The 18495-nt window shown below is 39.9% G+C and overlaps 1 protein-coding gene across 11 annotated transcripts in view; it reads right to left on the reverse strand.

Annotated features, from left to right (window-relative positions):
- The window catches only part of MITF (melanocyte inducing transcription factor), a 228836-nt gene that overhangs the window by 112301 nt on the left and 98040 nt on the right, over positions 1-18495 (reverse strand). The gene's annotated exons all lie outside the window — the stretch shown is intronic.

Raw genomic sequence — 18495 nt, forward strand, 5'->3', positions numbered from 1 at the left:
TATAATAAGTCAAATCTTTCACTTCAGGACTTTAAAATCACAGTGTTTTCCTCTCAATTCAGTGGTGAACTCCTAACTTATTTAAAAAGAAAAATACAGATTTCTCTTTCACTGTAGTAACTCTTTTTTTTTTTTTAAGTAATTAAACTGAATAGCAAAGAAGCCCATAGAGTCTCTGCTATCCTAATGGTGTTGAGGATGGAAACAGGAGGGTGCGACTCTGTGGTCATCATGAAAGACATCAGTTTCATTCTTCTTCCCATTCTTCTTCAAGATATTAAAATATGTTAAAACAAGACAAATTCAGCTCTGACAAGTGGCCTCCACACACCCTCTGCGCTGAGGCCCTGGCTACTGAGGCAGGTGAGTCCGCCCTTCCCCAGATTCTCACTCAGGGCATCAGCAACTGAAAGAACCACCTGATCCTTTATGGCTCAAGTGGAACTGGAAAAGCGATGAAGACAGAGAAGACAAAGGCACTCTGCCAATTAGCCTTTGTGTTCCATTCACGGAGGTTTCCTATTTGTATTATAAAAACTGAACTGAAGGCAGAGATAGATTTTTCTCATGGACAACCACAACACTGCGGTGGAAGGTGGTATGAAAATGTGCCAGGTGTGATAACTTCCATCTGTACAACGCGTGGTAAGAATCCAGGGCAGGGGCTTTAGCCTGTGAGGGGTCCACTATTTCATAAATACGCGAATAGTTGCTCAAGTCTCTCTTGCTTAACGATCTAAACTTAGCATCATCCTTCAGCTGGAGACAGCATTGTGTGCTGGTGGCCTGTAGACACACACATACCCCATGCACTGCATTCACCTCGTAGCTCTACCCTGGGCAACTCACTTCATTTCTGAGTCTCGAAATCTGCATCTGTAAAATGGAGATCTCTATTATATCACCTATTTAGTAGGGTATGTGACTAAACAAAGTGAGGTATGAAAAGTACTTAGCACAGTGCCTGCAAAAAAAATTGCACTCAATCAATATTATACAAGGGAAAAGGCCACTTTCAGAACACTAGGGCATGAGAAGTGAGTCCTTGGAGCCTCAAAGAACTTCAACTTGTAGGACAAATAAAAGTTATTATTAAGAGACAAAAGTGAAAGGGCGCCCCTGGTGGTTCAGTGGTAAAGAATCCGCCGTCCAATGCAGGAGATACAGGTTCGATCCCTGCACTGGGAAGATCCCACATGCCACGAAGCCAACTAAGCTTGTACCCCACAACTACTGAGCCTGTGCTCTAGAGCCCGGGAACTGCAAGTACTGAGCCCATGTGCCCTAGAGCCCGATCTGCACAACAAGATAAGTCACCACAAGAGAAGCCTGCACACTGCAACAAAGACTAGCCCCCCTCTTCACAACTAGAGAAAAGTCCATGCAGCAAAAGAGACCCAGCACTGGCCAAATGTAAATAAACTATTTATAAAAAGAGACAAAAGTGAAAATGCTTTTGAAACATGGTATTTGAAGACAGTGTGCAGACTGAAAACAAATGTAAGCTCAGAAAAGGTCCAGAGATATTTGTGGATAGCATATTCATTCATAATGAAAAACGAAAAACTAAGATGTTGATGGGGATCTGAAACTTATTCTGATAGTATACAACTATTGATGCCTTTTTAATGGTTGTCTTAGCTACAGACAAAACTGCTAGCCCAGGAAACCTTCAGTTCTGACAATGTGTCAAATACTTTTTTAATTTGTATTTTAACTTTATAAACATATTCGTAAGTCATGAAGGAAATAACTTACCTAAATAAGCAAAACATAACAAATCAAACTTCTGTGTTCAAAAGAAAGATCTCCATAGGTCAATAGTTAAAATTTCCCAAACTTCGAAAGCATCTCAATACTTACCCTTACACTAATGACATCCTGTTTCAGTTAGGCTGAACAAATAGGATTTGAAATGAGAAAAATAATATTTGCACAGGAATCCTTCCTGTATGTTAATTAAATCTAATCAATCACAATAAACTTGATACACAATAGCATTCTGCATCTAAGTTACACTCTCAGGAGTCTTGCCTATAATCAAAGTGTATATTTATGTTGATAGTAAAACGTTAAAATAACCAATATTTTAAATTAATAGCCTGTGCAATTTCAAGTAATACTGGTATGTAGTGATACAAAGGAAAAAAGACATCTTTGCTTGACAAAATTCAGTTATATGTCCTTAAAAAAAAAATAGTGCCTATCAGAACTATCTAATTCTTGCTTTGATATTTACCAAGTACTTATTACCTGCCAGGTATTAAAGATGAGGCTGGTGATGGAGATGCAGAGAATCACCACCACTTTCAATCAAGTTTATTAATAAGTTCCTCATATCAAGTAACACTGGTTCATTTTTAAAAAATAAGGATATAACATTGCAAAGCAATTATACCCCAATAATAAAATTTTTTAAATTTCAGAACAAAGAAAAAACATACATATGGGCAAAATCATGAATAAAAGCTAGAAAAATCAAAAAATTCTTATTAAAACTCATTCATTCAACAAGTCTTTATTGAGCACCTACTTGTCCCAAGCACTACTGAATATGCTTGAGTTACATTAATGATATACCATGGCGCTTAGATTATGAAGTCAGAAATGTTTTGGAGTAACTCTGAATGCTCAAATCATTGATTAATTTAAATAGGTAATTTGGAAATTGCATGAATTTACCATCTTAAAGTACCATCTACAATGTCATTCCCATTAACAAAAACATTTGCTTTCTAATACTGGATCAAGGATCAGTGCGTTTTCATTTCCTAGTGGGCCAGGCAGAAAATTTGAAAAATCTGAAAAAATCATGAGATGGTTTCTGCCTCTTTTTTAAAAAAAGAGACAGGGGAAGAGAGAAGGTAGAGAATTCATCACATCATCACACTGATAACTGTGCCTTTTATTTGCATATCATACCTCATGTTTATTTAAATGAAGAAACAGAGGGAAAGGGAGTGAGGTGAGTAACTTGCTCAGAATCAAGATGTTGATGAACTGCAAATTCAGGGTTTGAAAACTCCAGAGCCCACATGCTTCTCACTATGGTTCTCTGCTCGAAGTTTCTGTGAGCCACTCAACAATCACAAAAGCAAACTAATTCTAAAATTAGAACCTTGCACTGGAGTTGCCTCTTTAGTTGTCTGTTCCCCACACCCTACACTGGTGTCTGAATTCCAAGAAGGAATAACCCATTCTGTTTAGTTCCCTCTTCATTCTTTAACCAGGCACAATTCCAGACCCAGTGAAAGAACCCAATAACTAGTTGTCAGTGGGTTAAAGGAATAATGAATTGATCATGGTGCATTTTCTGATCACTTCTGACTATGCTCTACCTTTAAAAAAACACAAGCAGGAAATGAAGCAGGCTTCCCTGAATATTTACACCAAGCATGAGTTAAATTAATGGCATTCACTAGAAACAGAAAAGAAACACACACTGCTTGTCCTCAATTAACTTAATCTAGTTGGGAAAGAGTGAGAAAATATGAATATCAGCACAATTTCTTCTTGTTAATAGGAGAAGTATAGCAGTGCTCAGAAAATAAAGAATTATTGAAAAAGGCTTTTGATGGGGAGACAGGCTTTGGACTTTGGGGGACCGTGACAAACTCCTCTGGAAAAGATGGCAAATTGTGAGCAAAGTTTTTCAACGTGTGGGATACAGGATGATCTCAAATGGAGACACAAAGACTCCACATTAAATGACCATGGAATTACCCAGACAGAAAGGCCCTTTCAAATTTCTTTTCATCCCACGAAAAGTGTCTGTTTGATGCTAACATGTCTTCAATCTTGCAATACTTGCCCTTTGTAACAAAAACAGTTCAGATTTCAGACTCAGACCCTTCTTGATAACACATCCAATAAGGAATGAACTGTTTTCTTCCAATTTCATTATATTTATTTTACACATGCATCCATCTGTCATTGCCATTTAATACAGCATTTCCTTTCAATATGTGTTTTTAATTTATTTAAGCCATCATATGGAATGTAGAGGGCAAAGGTCATGAAGTTAGGATGAGTATGGCTCAAATTTGGGAACCCTGATTAAGAGACATGAAGAATGTGCCAGAACCCTTCCGTGGAAACCAGATCAAACACAGCCCACAAACAGTGGCTACTCTACTGCAGTGAGAAGCAAACAGCTACAAAGAATTCCAGTCTGATAAAGAAAATCATGTAGGGCTCTGAAATCACAGTACATGGGCCTAGCCCTAATCGCTTCCTAACTGTGGAAAATGAACATGACTGGCAGATAGGATTCCATACAGGAAAACCCGGGGCCAGGCCAAGGAGGACGGAGAATATCACAGTGGAAGTGGACAAGCCACAGTGGTTGATAGTGCCTGTAAACAAGACCTCCGTCCAGAAAAAGAAAAGGCAAGGCTGTTAGAACAAAATGCCAGGCATGCTGGATGCTGATGCTTCGATATATTACGACCTCTCCTCTCACACTGTGAAGGTCACTTTGGCCTGCATTATCTCCTGGGGCACAAGTATAGCTTATAGCCCATCTTTGTTTGGGTTTAACTTTTTAATCTAATTTCATAATGAAGTACCAAAGGAGATCCCCAGAATGGAACTGTTGGTTTTGTTGTGTTTTTTTTTTTCCCCTCTAGCTGTATAATACTTTCATACACTAGATGGAGCCATCTTTATAATGCTTTGGGATTCACACACAGGTTTGTGCCAGACATGAAAAAATATTAACGCATGCATATGGAATCTAGAAAGATGTTATTGATGAACATACTTGCAGGGCAGCAATGGAGAGGCAGACATAGAGAACAGACTTGTAGACACAGCGGGGGAAGGAGAGAGTGGGACGAATTGACAGGAGCATGGAAACACATATATTATCATATGTAAAATAGATAGTGAGTGGGAATTTGCTGTGTGACAGAGGGAGCTCCACCTAGTGTTGTGTGACAACCCAGAGGGATGGGATGGGCAGGGAAGGGCAAGGAGGTTCAGGAGGGGAGGGAACATATGTATACCTGTGGCTGAGTCATGTTGATGTATGGCAGAAACCAACACAATATTGTGACGTCATTATCCTCCAATTAAATAAAATTTAAAAAAAGAAGGTGTGGGAGAACCACATACCACCTAAATATATTTAAAATTTTGAAGATCAAAGTTTTAAAGATCAAAAGGTCCCATCATTTTACCACTCTGCCTATTTCCCGTACCTCTTAAGCCCAAATTAATATCAAACTATTAACAAAGCTGTAAAAATATGTCTGAAATATGATCATCTTATAGTTCACTGGCACTTTTAATTTTGGTTTATTAACAAGTATTTATTATAGTTTTTAAACTGATTTCAAAAAAAATTGTTTTTTTCTTTGCTTTGGGAGAAATGGAAGCAATTTATAAATGCAGTAAGCATGACTCATCAGACCCAAAAAGTTGACCTCTTGGATAGGAGGGATAAGAGCAAGGGAGCAGCAAGTACACAGATACTACTTCTAGGCTCTCACAGTCTCTGAGCAGAGAGAAAGCACTCGATGGCATGAGGTCAAATGGCCAAGGCACTTGGTAAGAGGAAATGGCTGATCTCCAGGACCAGAGAAGGTCCCCTGCCAACAGACTAGAATATTCCTCTATCTAACCTGGAGCCTGGACGGGGGCCACAGGGAAGTAAGAGGAAGGTTACAGTGATGATTCTCACCTGTCAGTCATGGTAACTCAATGCCTTTTCACTGAATCCTAATCTTTTAAAATCGTGTCTCCAATGAGACACTTTTGTCCCCAGGGGACATCTGACAATGTCTGGAGACACTTTTGGTTGTCACAAATGGGGACACAGGGACTTCCTTGGCGGTCCAGTGGTTAGGACATCGCCTTCCAAGTGCAGGGGGCAGGGGTTCCATCCCTGGTTGGGAGTTAAGATCCCACATGTCTCCTGGCCAAAAAAACCAAAACATAAGCAATATTGTAACAAATTCAAAACAGATTTTTTGAAAACTAGGGTGACGGGTGCTATGAGCATCTAGTACATAGAGACTAGGGATGCTATTGAACACCTTAGAGGGTCGTGCACAGCCCCCACAGTAGAGACAATCCAGCCCTCAATGTTCAACAGTGCCGAGGCCGAGGAGCTATTTTAAAGTAAGCAGCTCTGCCAGACAGGAGACAAAGGAGCTCCAACTCATAAACGTTAAATAAATAAACCAAAATTTCACGGTGTTTACCAGACAGCTTTTAAAGCTAGTAGGACAGAGTACACTGACCTATTGCACTTACACTTCAGACACTCCTTGGGCTGTCCGTCTGGAGTCAGAACGTCACCCAACCCCAGTGCTCCAAAAACCACCTATTGTTCCATTCTCGCAGCTTTGTCTTTTCCAGAATGCCAAATAAATGCGATCATTTAAAACACAGACTTTTGAGTCTGACTCCTTTCCCTTAACAAGTATATTTGAGTTCAATCCATGCTGTGATAGGTATTGGTATCTATTTGCACGTTAATATTCCACTGTATGGATGAACCATGGCTTACGTGTCCTTTAACAGGTGAAAGGACATTTGGGCCATTCCAGTTTTTGATGATTGTGAATAAAGTTACCTTACTTTAAGACTTTTTTTTTTTAAAGAGTATTTGCAAATAACTCACTAAAGGTCATACATTTACCAGAGATGTAAAGAAAAAGTATACACTCCAAAAAAAAAAAAAACTATAGGAAAACAGGAGTCAACAATTTTTCCCCTCGTGTCAATGCACCCAGCTCACAATACATTTTCTGTAAAGAGATTTCACAAACTACTTTTCTATATTTAGTGACCATTAATGGGCCAACTAAAGCACTTTTCTAAAGGCTGCTTCTTGCCAACGTGACCCTATGGCCACACTACTATAAATAACATGTAAGCCGTGATCTGTGTACAGCTACTCATCGGTGCTATACGCAGACTAATGCTTATGCCCTGCTGGTCTCTGCCTTTCATCTGACCTACTGGACTTACCTGAGACGCACAGAGGGGACAGTAGTGACAGGTTTGGCACTCAGGGGTTCCAAGAACATGCAAGGAAAAAGGCTACTGCAACGATTATGCAGAAGGGTGGCTACAGCTGCACTTTTTTCTGTTGATTTAAACACAAAGAAGCATATGTCCAAATCCTCGGGGGGCAGAGTGCCCACATCACAAATTTCCATTAGCTGGCACTTCATGAACCTAAGATACTACACAGCCAGGGTTGAGGCCAGGGGGAAAGGAAATGCCCAAGAGCAACATTTCAGGGAGGTCTCTGAGCTGAACCTGTCACCTTGACTAGAGAAAGCATGCTGGTTTTAAGCTCTGAAAACTCAAAGTGGCATGACAAAAATTTTTGTAATATCACCATGATAGTAACTAGAAAAATCAAGAGAAACTCATCCTCTAGCCCATTTCAAAGTTCTTCAGTAATAATAGTAATAGCAGCTAATTATAGGTAGTATGCAAAGTACTCTTGTGCTAAGCATTTTACATACCACACATTGAGGTATTCCTCAATAACAACCCGCTAACAGCAACACGATTATGATGTCCCTTTCACCAATGAGAAGAGTGAGGTTTTGAGGTGACTGTATCACTGGCTAGACTGTTTGCAGAGGAGAAATTCAATCCAAGGCACAGTCTGGCTCTAGATCCTCTGTTCTTAACCTCTAGGCCATACCGTCATGGTCCTACTTTTAGAGACATTCATTCATCCAGGTACTCGGAGGAAAAAAAAAAGTATCATTATAGCCATCCAAGGAAATAAATACAAATAAGATATGCTCCTCCCCTCTAGGTGCTCATTACTTGGATGAGGACAGAGAATCCTAAAAATAGTATCTTAAACTTTTTGATCAAATACTTTTCTGAGACTCATATGAAAACTATGGACTGTCTCAAGAAAAAACATTCACATAGGCACAGACACAAAACTGAACGCTGGGGGCCTAGGAATCCCTGGAATACTTAAGTAGCTGACTATTAGCTGCAAAGTATTTTGATTAAGAGAGGAACAAAGTATTATGAGAACTCAGAGAAGAAAGCTCAGGATATGAAGTCCAGAAGATAAAGAATTCACTAGGAAAGAAAGGATGGAAGGGGGACTTCAATGAAGAGGTGCATGCATCAGAAGGCTGGTGGCAGGAAAAAGACCTAAAAAGGAAAGAGGAAGAAAGCAGGGAGATAAGTAGCAGATCACTAAAATATTCCAGGTAAGAGTTTCCTATTTATAGGAAGGATGTGGTGAGAACGAGCTACCCCACCAGGCTCTGGGGTCAGAAAGAACTGGGTCCACATCTTAGAGAGAGAGAGAGAGACAGAGTGTGTGTGTATGCAATGGAATACTACTCAGCCATAAAAAGAGATGAAATCTTGCCATTATCAACAACATGGATGGATCTTGAGGATATTATGCTAAATAAAATAAGTCAAACGGAAAAGGACAAACACCATAAGATTTCACTCATGTGTGAAATTTTTTCTAACATGAACAAACCAAATCAAACAAATGTAGACATACACAGAACAGAGTAGTGTTTACCAGAGAAAAATGGGGTATAGGGGGAGGCAAAATAGGTAAAAGGGCCAACAGTACAGTGACAGATGGAAACTAAACATCTGGTGGTGAGCACAATGCAGTATACAGAAGCTGAGATACAACACTGTATATACAAAAGTCATGTTAGAGACTAATAAAAATATGCAAATACAGGTAGACCTCAGCAATACTATGGGTTCGGTTTCAAACAACCCCAGTTAGGCAAATATCACAATAAAGCAAGCTACATGAATCTTCTGGTTTCCCAGGGCATACCAAAGTTCTGTTTACACTATGCTAGTCTACTAACTGTGCAATAGTGTTATGTCTAAAAATATATATACAAACCTCAATTTAAAATTTTTTATTGTTAAAAATGCTAGCCACCACCTGAACCTTCAGTGATTCAAAATCTTTTTGCAATAGTAACATCAAAGATCACCATAACAAATATAAAAATAGTGAAAAGGTTCAAATATTGAAAAGAAATATCAAAGGTGACATAGACACAAAGTGAGAAAATGCTACTGGGAAAATAATGCTGATAGACTTGGTTGATGAAGGTTTGCTGCAAGCCTTCAGTTTGTTCAAAAAAAAAAAAAAATATATATATATGTCTGCAAAGTGCAATAAATCGAAGGACAAGAATACAAGATTTGCCTATAAAGTCCCCTGCAATGAGAAAGAAAGAAAGAGGGACGGAGGGGAAAAGGGAGGGAAGGAGAGAGGGAAGCAGGAAGAGGAGAGAGAGGAAGGAAGGAAGCAAAGAATGGAGTCAAAATCAAGGTCTGCCCCCTCTCATTAGCTGTACAGCTAGGGGATAATCAAACCGCTCTAAGCCTCAGTTTTTTTTGTCTGTAAAATGGAGACAAGAAGAGCCCCAACTTCACAGGTGTTGTAAGACAATCCATGGAACAATGCCCCTTGTGTACTTGACACAATGAATATGTGTGAGCATTCAATACAGTGTAGCCATTATTAACAGTATCATCCCTGCCATTTTCACCCTGGCCTGATGCGAACATAGACTCCCACAGAAAACTCCTCCAAAATAGTGTCAGAAATGAACTCCCTGATTCATGTTTGGGACAATCTGCTACATTCTTAAGACACATGAAGCACTGCAGAAGAATCTCTGCCCAAATAAAGCCCCAGTGCAAAAAGTCACTAGGAAAACACTGTCCTATAAACTTCTTACACACTCATACTCGATTACTCATTCTCATTAATCACATAAATACGTGAGAAGCACACTATAGAGCAGGGGGGAAACAAATTCTGACAACTCTTGGGATAAATGGGGGGAGGCGGTTGTTTTGGTTTTTAATATCACTAGTGTTAGCTTTTTTCCTTAGGTGAGAACAGAGATTATCAACAGCTACACACAGACATTACATACTATTGTCAATACTACCATGTCCATAACAAGAATATGAAGACATAAATTCTTGCAAAGCCTTTCTGCACACAGTTCATCTGTATCACCATTCTTGGCATGGCATTACTGTATAGAAAAGGAAAATGGTACAAAACATTATACCCTACTCTTCTTAATCAATGTGTTTTCAGTAATATTTTATTTTAGATTCTTCACACATAGAGGAGCTAACGTAAAAGCAATACACTGGAACCCATCCATGAATGCTCGAGGAACTGTGTGGAGAGTATTTTGTTTTGATTCCTCAGCCATGGTAATAGACAGAACATTTATTAAACCCTTGCACTTAAAAATGTTCCATGGCCAGCCAATATTTGCCAGAATGATATTGCCATATAGTCAGCACTGGAAAAATAAAGTCATGAGAAAACACAACCATTCTCCTCTTCCCCAGAAAGCTGGCCAGGATATCTGCTTCCCCTTGCCATTGAGGCTGACACCTGCTACAAAAATCACAACGTTCCCCTCATTTGAAAGCACACGTACACAGGAAAACAAAACAGAGGGGTTCCAGAGGTCCTTCCCAAACTCAACAGATGGTTAGACATTCACCAAGCTTCCTTCCACCTTTAAATTTGTTCTCCTTCAAAAGCATAAAAGTAATAAATCATTCCACACCACTGAAAATGGAAATAAGAGGTAGAAAACCTAACTGCCCTAGAATAATACTAAAGCCGAAGAGTTTGTTCATGAACCGGGGACAGAAGGGAGGAATTGAGGCCGACAAAAGGACAGTGTTGCTAGCACTCGTTAAATATGAATGTGATAGCGAGACCTGATAGGCTTTGAAGCAAGAGGAATATGACTGTCACACTTAGAAATTACCCACACCTTAGTGGAACAAAACAAGGATTCCCATTAGGAAGGGGTTCCCACATGGCTTTCAGAAAACCCAATCAATCCTCCAGAAACTGCATGAACGCAGTCTCTGAGGCACACACAAACTAGGTAAGTGTGAGCTACAAAGCAGACCCTTCTCTCCATCTGAAACCTCTCATATATGCAACTTCCAATAGCATTAAAAGTCATCAGTTACTAATGCCAATATAGTGGAACTGAATTCCTTTCATACCTCTGTTTCTGTATCTGCTAGTTATTCTTCCCTATAAGTGATGCAATCCATGAGTAAGAACACAAGCCCTGGACTCACACTAGCTGTATCTGCCACTAGCTCTAAGCCTCCATTTCCCAACTGCAAATGAAGAACGTAAATAAATGAGATGAAGCAAGCAAGACATTAATGCTCAGTCTGATCCTGACACTGCTGTGGTCTTTCTCATCTTCTCTAGTCCTAGTGTATCTTTCTTGGGAAGAAAACAGGCAGAATGCAGTGTGACTCCAACACTGCTTTATGAAAGAAGTGAAAATGTACGCCGGCTTTGGTTTTATTCACTCTAACAAAGGTTCATTAAGGTCCTACTATAAGCCCACAGGCACTCTGCTACGAGTCAGGACGTACCAATGAATAGTAACAGATACAACCACACAGACACAGCTCAGGCCCCTTTCCTCCGTCATATATATTCCTCAGTGGTACTCTGTAGATGCAGCTTGCTGAGCATAAAAACTGTGGAGTTACCATTAAGGAGAAACTCTCAGCACATATGCTTCAGAGCTGGTCATGTTCATTGTCATTAATCTGTGAGCCTGTGAAATACATTTAGCTAAGACTATGCTTTTGAGATCCTTCAAATCCTTCTATAATGACTTATGTGTCCATCTGTTAATTGCATATATATTTACTCAACATTTACCAAGAGTCAAAGACCAGACTTGACCTTGGTAAGAGACTAATGAGGAAGCCACGATCCTTCCTAAATGTGGAAACTTGCATTTTAATGTGATTTTTTTCTATTGAAGTGTAGCTGATGTACAATACTGGTATTAGTTTCAGGTGTACAGCACAGCAATTCATTTTGTGTGTGTGTGTGTGAAGATGAGATTCCATTATTGGGTATAACTCCTGAGCTATACAGTAAATCCTTGTTGCTTATTTATTTGATGTACAGTAGTTTGTGTCTGTGAACCTCATATAGAGTCTTGCATTTTAGAGATGAGTGCACAGATATGGTCCAGAGGCAAATGCAACTGCCCCTAGTTCATACCATCAGGAAGCGCAGCACTGAAGTAAGAACCGTGCCTAACACCAAATGCAAGTATGCCCCTCCTCAGGGATCTCACTCTCACTGCTATCCCCTCGGTCTACAATGTCTTTCCCAGACAGCCATATGGCTCACTCCTCAGCGAGTGAATTCGTATCTCTATTCAAAAGGGACCTCAGAATCGAGCTCTAGCCTATGAGCTCCAAATGAAACAGGAACTCTTCCTGGCTTTCTTCTTCACAGCACTTACCACCACCCCTAACAGGAGATAAACTCCAGTAGGTATGTATCTGCTCTATGCCTAGCACAGGAACAGCACCTGGCACACAGTAGGTGCTCAGTAAATGTGTTGGGTGCACAAACCCAGCGACCTTTTGAACTACACTTTTAAGCACACCCATACCATTCCTGCCAGAGAAGGCAATGGCACCCCACTCCAGTACTCTTGCCTGGAAAATCCCATGGACGGAGGAGTCTGGTAGGCTGCAGTCCATGGGGTCACTGAGGGTCAGACACAACTGAGCGACTTCACTTTCACTTTTCACTTTCATGCATTGGAGAAGGAAATGGCAACCCACTCCAGTGTTCTTGCCTGGAGAATCCCAGAGATGGGGGAGCCTGGTGGGCTGCCATCTATGGGGTCGCACAATCGGACATGACTGAAGCGACTTAGCAGCAGTAGCATACCATTCCTGCTGAGGAAGTTTGCAATTCTGAGACTGGGGGAAGAGAGACAGAGATCAAAATTCAATTCACGAAACATGAATGCCACGGAAAGAGCTGAGTGGCTTGGGAAGGTGACTACCGCAGCAGGAAAACATGCCACAGTGTGGTTTATGCTAAACAGCAGATGAGTTAGGGTGGTGCGTTGACATGGCATTAAGCAACAACAGTCACATACAGAGAAATGGAGGGACACTGGGCACATGGCATTCATCGTCAGAGTCACCCAGACAAGAGGTAGTGGGAGAGTGTGGTGAACTAGACATAAATCCATGCAGGGTGAATCCTGGCCCATATGTTTGGGTCTCCAGATTTTTCAAAGGAATATGTAAACACTAAAGAGAGTATAAAAATTAATGACACCACATTTTGATCGGTCCAGAGTTGTTTTCAACACTATGCAGGCTACACTAACATCTAACAGCCAGATTGAGAACAGAAGGTCCCCAGACTAGCAAAGACTACTGACTTCTCTGACCCTGTCCCCGGAAGTCACAGCAGTGCCACATGCAGGGCAGTGAATGGCACCTTCTCGGGGTCTTTGCATTTGGCAGATAAACTCTAAGAAGGTTCATGGTGGCCTAATCTTCCCTCTTAGAACTGCATGAACAAATATTCCGACTTACCTAACTTTTCAGTTCTTTTTTAAAAAAAATTTTATACTGAAGTTAAGATGATTAACAGTGCTGTGTTAGTTTCAGGTGTAGGGCAAAGTGATTCAGTTATACATTACCTGTATCTATTCTTCTGCAACATTTTTTCCCATTTAGGTGATTACAGAATATTGAGCAGAGTTCTCTATGCTATCCAGTAGGTCCTTGTTGCTTATCTCTTTTCAGTACTGCAGTGTGTACATGTCAATCCCAAACTCCCAATCTATCCCCACAACACTTGTCCCTGGTAACCATAAGTTTGTTCTCTGGGTCTGTGAATCTGTTTCTATTTTGGAATTTTTGGAATCTTAAAAAATGATACAAATGAACTTATTTACAAACAGAAAATTTTCAGTCCTTAATGCACGATGAAGGGAAGCCAATCAATCTTAGGTACAAAACAATGCTTTCTCAGAGTCTCTGTGAAGAGTTACCAAAGCAAAACAAAACCCTAACAAGGAACTGCAGAGCTCTGAATGGTACTAGAATCAAGGAAATTCTAAAATAGGTCAGAAAAGAGCTGAAATTGTTTTAAATTCTTACCAGGCAAAAAATAAAAATAAGACAATCTGATGGGAAAAGTCACTCTTCTATTTTTCTTTATTTATACCTTGTTTCTTACCCCCTCAAAGGCTCAAGGCAGCTTACATAAAAGCACACAACCCCACAAGATAAAACAAGAGAAAACTAATGTGCGTGGATGAAGAAAACAAGATGAAAGAAAGTTCAAAAAAGAAAAGAAAAGTAAATGACCCTAGGAAGAGCATTAGCTCACAAAAGGCAAATAGGACCTGCCTATTTTCTAAGTCACAAATTGCTTTCTAAGCCACCGGGCCCAGAGTCCAAGGTCTACACGGGCGGGCAGTTCAAGTGAGGAGGTAAGACACAGGTAAGAGTACCTGCTCCGTTGTAAGGGAAACGGCATTACTTTACTGGATCCCATGGTTGCCATGGAGACACGTGATCCAGCACTGCCAGATCTGATTTTTCAGTAAATGCTGGAAATCCAAACACACTTGTGAGAAATCTCATTTTCCAGTGTTGGCAAACTAGTTTTTCTTTTGGTTTAAAAAAAAAAAAAAAGTATGGGTCAAAGAAAACATGCCTGTGGCCATAAAGAGGAAGAAGACATGATCAGTTACATGACTAACTGTATCCATAAAACAAAAACCCAAAGTTGAGTAGAAGTACAGTCATTTGTGGTATAAAAACCAGAGAGACACTTCTTCCAAGAATCTTCATAAAGAAGACACTGGAATATCCATCCACAAGACAAGCACCCCATACAATCAGGATTCATGGGTTATATCTCATGATGACCTTCCGGGGGGTTAAGAGTATAAAATACTACGTGTCATGTAATAAAACTAACTGCTGAGGTTGAGGGGAAAATGGGGGCAGGACAAATTCTCAGGTTTAGAGATTCTGCTAGTCTAGATTACTTCAGGTATAGATATTACAGTAGATTGCCCTTACCCACTTTTTAACCAATGAATCCTTCTGATAAATATAAAACTCTCATGCTTTTCTTTAACGTTATTTGACAAATCAAAGTAAAAGCTACCTTGTGAAATGGCTTTTTTAACGACACTGCCCTCCTTCCTCATTGTTTCCGAGTATTCAGAATAACAGATGAACCTCTATCCTTCAGACAGTAATCCATAAATACTGGTTTTTCACAGAAGCAATCTGAGAAGCATTGAGTAGCATCATGCACAAGGTTAGATTCCTGGTGAGGACCTGGAATGAGGTGCCTGTTAAGTTCAAGGTCATTTGCTTTACCAGATAGTCTATCTAGTAATAGGACTGAAGTTTGTGACTGTTGAAGAACCTGCCAGCCACGAGCCATACAAAAGTAGGACCAAATGTTTCCACAAAAAAGTAATTTAAAAAAGAACAAATTGTCCTGTATCTCTTCCAGGTCACGAACAAAAGGACACACAATCTCCAGGCCACACAGCGATGGTCCCTGGAAACGCTGGGGTGCTAAAAGGACTGTTGGGTTCCAAAGTAGGCTCTTGACATGCCTACAAGTGGTGCAATTTGATTTTATCTATTTCATATAGAGCTAGTTCTGTTACGATGCTCATTTGAAGATGCAAATCTGCTCAAACGTGACTGATACATCAGAGGGCAATTTGAGCATAACCCACATGAACTTGGTTTGGTCACCAAGGAACAGTAAGTGAACACAGAAAACCACACCCCACTGAATCAAGTAGTGTACAAATACACAAGATGTACATACTGTAAACATCTGTCTGCTGCTTCAGTTACCATGTGTGTTACAGACCACAACCACCCAGTACTTTGCTACAACTTCCCACCCAATTTCAGACAAGCCTACTTGCACCACTTCACTACAGTATACAAGCTGCAACCCTTCCCACAACTCCCTTCACAAAAAAATACTAGGTCTTTTCAAGGCAAAGCTTGAAAAGTTGTGTTGTATTTGCATACTGCTTAACCATTTAGCAAGTGTAAAACTCTAAGGTTTTTCTAAGGTTCCTATTTTTCCTTTATGTTCTTGATGAAGTTTTTGAGTATTGTGCACCTATAGACTATAGGGGCCCCTATAGACTCTGTACTGTATGATTTCCCATTATCTAGTGGTTTTTGTTTAAGTATTTTTTAGAAATGTGTATGTTTTGTTAGAGCAGATGATACTGGGATACTAAATGTTATTCAAGAAAGAAAAAATGATTTCACTAGAACATAAGTTTTCCTTGAAGCTGTCGTGTTGCCCAACTCCAGGCAACATCACTGACATCTGATGTGTATCATTTTCATTATAAATTAACTCAGCATTTAACAAATTATTATGTAAGGCCTAATATGTGCCATGAAAGAACTACATTTCAAAGGATTCATGTGCTCACTTTGGGAAAATACATGAAAGCAAAAAACTGTATAAAAAATAAAAATCATTCATCATCAAAATATGTAAACATTTTCATGTTCTTCCTTTCAGTCTTTTCTCTTTGCTCATATAAACACCACTATCCTTGCCACATGCACTATTTTGCTCGGCCTGTTTTATCTTAACTAGGCTTTAAAACTGGCCTGCCACTTCTTAACTAAATATGCTTACATTTCTTGAAAAAAAAAAACAAAACAAAGTGTTGCCAAGTTGACTCAATCATTTAACATTAACTGAGCACGCACTATCTGCTGAGCAATGTGTTACATGCAAACGAGAATATTCAATAGATTGGGCTTAGCCACCCAGAGACTTTCTTAAAGTTTCCAAATCTGGCATAGTTGCAACATTTCTTACCCTTAGGATTAATTACTATTTTCGATCTAGTTCTAAGATTGGTTAAAAATATAAATTATATAAATAGCACATTTGGAAAAGAAAATGGACTTGTTATTATCAGCCGCCTGCAAATTACAGCTTTAAGAATTGCATTCTGCCCTTGTATCTGTCACCTTTTCAAATACTGTACCACCAGAATTAATGATACAAAACAAAGCTGTATTTGAATATTTCTAAGTAGTAAATACACACATTAAAATGTCATGAAGACTGCCTACTAATTTTCCCTCTTTATTTCTTCCAGGAAGGTTATTTTGAGATTTTATTTTGCGCGTGTGTGATGATGGATTTAGAGTTGAGTAAATTACGAGGAAGATAAAGATAGATACAGACACACCTAAATATCTGTGTGTGTGCATCAAAGACTGTGCTCAAATGTGTGTGTGTGTGTGTGTGTGTATTTTCTTGAGTTTTCTTTCCCACAAACTGAAATATACATGTCATTCTATATATTTAAGTTGAATTCGCTAACAAGCAACTAGGTGTGGAAAGCTATTTGGGGTTGCATTTTATCTTGTCAGTTGATGAGATGCTGAGAAAGACTAAGAAATGAGGGCAACAAGGACAAAACTCATAAGAGGTGAGATAATCCAGACACATAATATGCTCTGAAATCACTGATTTTACTCCTCTCTATAAAAATTTTAAAAATAAAACAATTATAATTTTTTTTAATTGACTACTTAGCTAAACCACTATTTAAGTTCCACACCAGGGGAGGGAGGGAACATTGGCAAAGGTCACAGGGTTACATCTTCAGGTGCCATTCAGGTGCCAGTCTTCACCACACTTCATGCTTCTCTGTCTCTCTCACTGAAAAAAGACCAATGTCTTATTATGATAGCCATTTCCAGGTGGTAGTGAGCTAAGCCTCTAGTCAAGATTCCTGTTCCTTTTAAAGTACCCATGTGTGTGTGACATGATGGATTAAATATTCCAGCTCGCCCCCAGCTTTTCTCAAACCTCATACCAATTCACCCTGAATACCCGTAGAAGCAGTCTTGGAAAGACTGCATTTGCAAAGGGACGAACGTGAACCCCATAACTTTTCCACCAAAGCACGTTTCAGCCGAAGAGCCACCTCCTTGCAAGCCCTGGAAGGAAGGCCTAGGAGAATGGTCTGAGTTCACCATCAGCAAGGGAGAGGTCTCCAGGCAGCCTCACATTTTATCTCACATTCTATTCTCTAATATCCCCTTGCTTTTATCAGCAGGAAACAGTTCTTAGGTTACTGACTAGTTGAATTATTGAGGCTTTTGTGCCTGTATCCCAAATATTAAAGAACTACGGATGCTCTGAAAAAGATGGGCCATATTAACCTCCAACCCCATGCAGCCCTTGGCACTAGGTTTCAGACTTCCACTAAGAACATAAATGCTTTGATTTTTTAAAAGCTCTAATGTGCATGTTAAAACAAAAAAAAAATCAACTCCAACCCCCTTACTCCTTTTTATCTATCAGTGTTTCTTGAGGAAGGGTTATATTTAGAGCAGATCAATTTTCCCCTTCATGGGTACTAAACATTAGTGGACAGAAATCTTGAGGCGCATCCCCTTCTGAGCCCACAGAGATGTCTCTGCCACTCGGAAAAGCTCTCAGCCCCGGACATGCCCCAGCCCTCACATCACAGTGACCTCCTCCAGCCCGACAGCTGGAGAGGAAGGGACATGGTCAATATAGCCACAAGCATGCTGGGCAGAGGTGCAACTGGGCTCCTCCAGCCCCTCGAGCCC

The sequence above is a fragment of the Bos taurus genome, chromosome 22 (assembly GCF_002263795.3).
Source record: "Bos taurus isolate L1 Dominette 01449 registration number 42190680 breed Hereford chromosome 22, ARS-UCD2.0, whole genome shotgun sequence".
NCBI lineage: Eukaryota > Metazoa > Chordata > Mammalia > Artiodactyla > Bovidae > Bos > Bos taurus.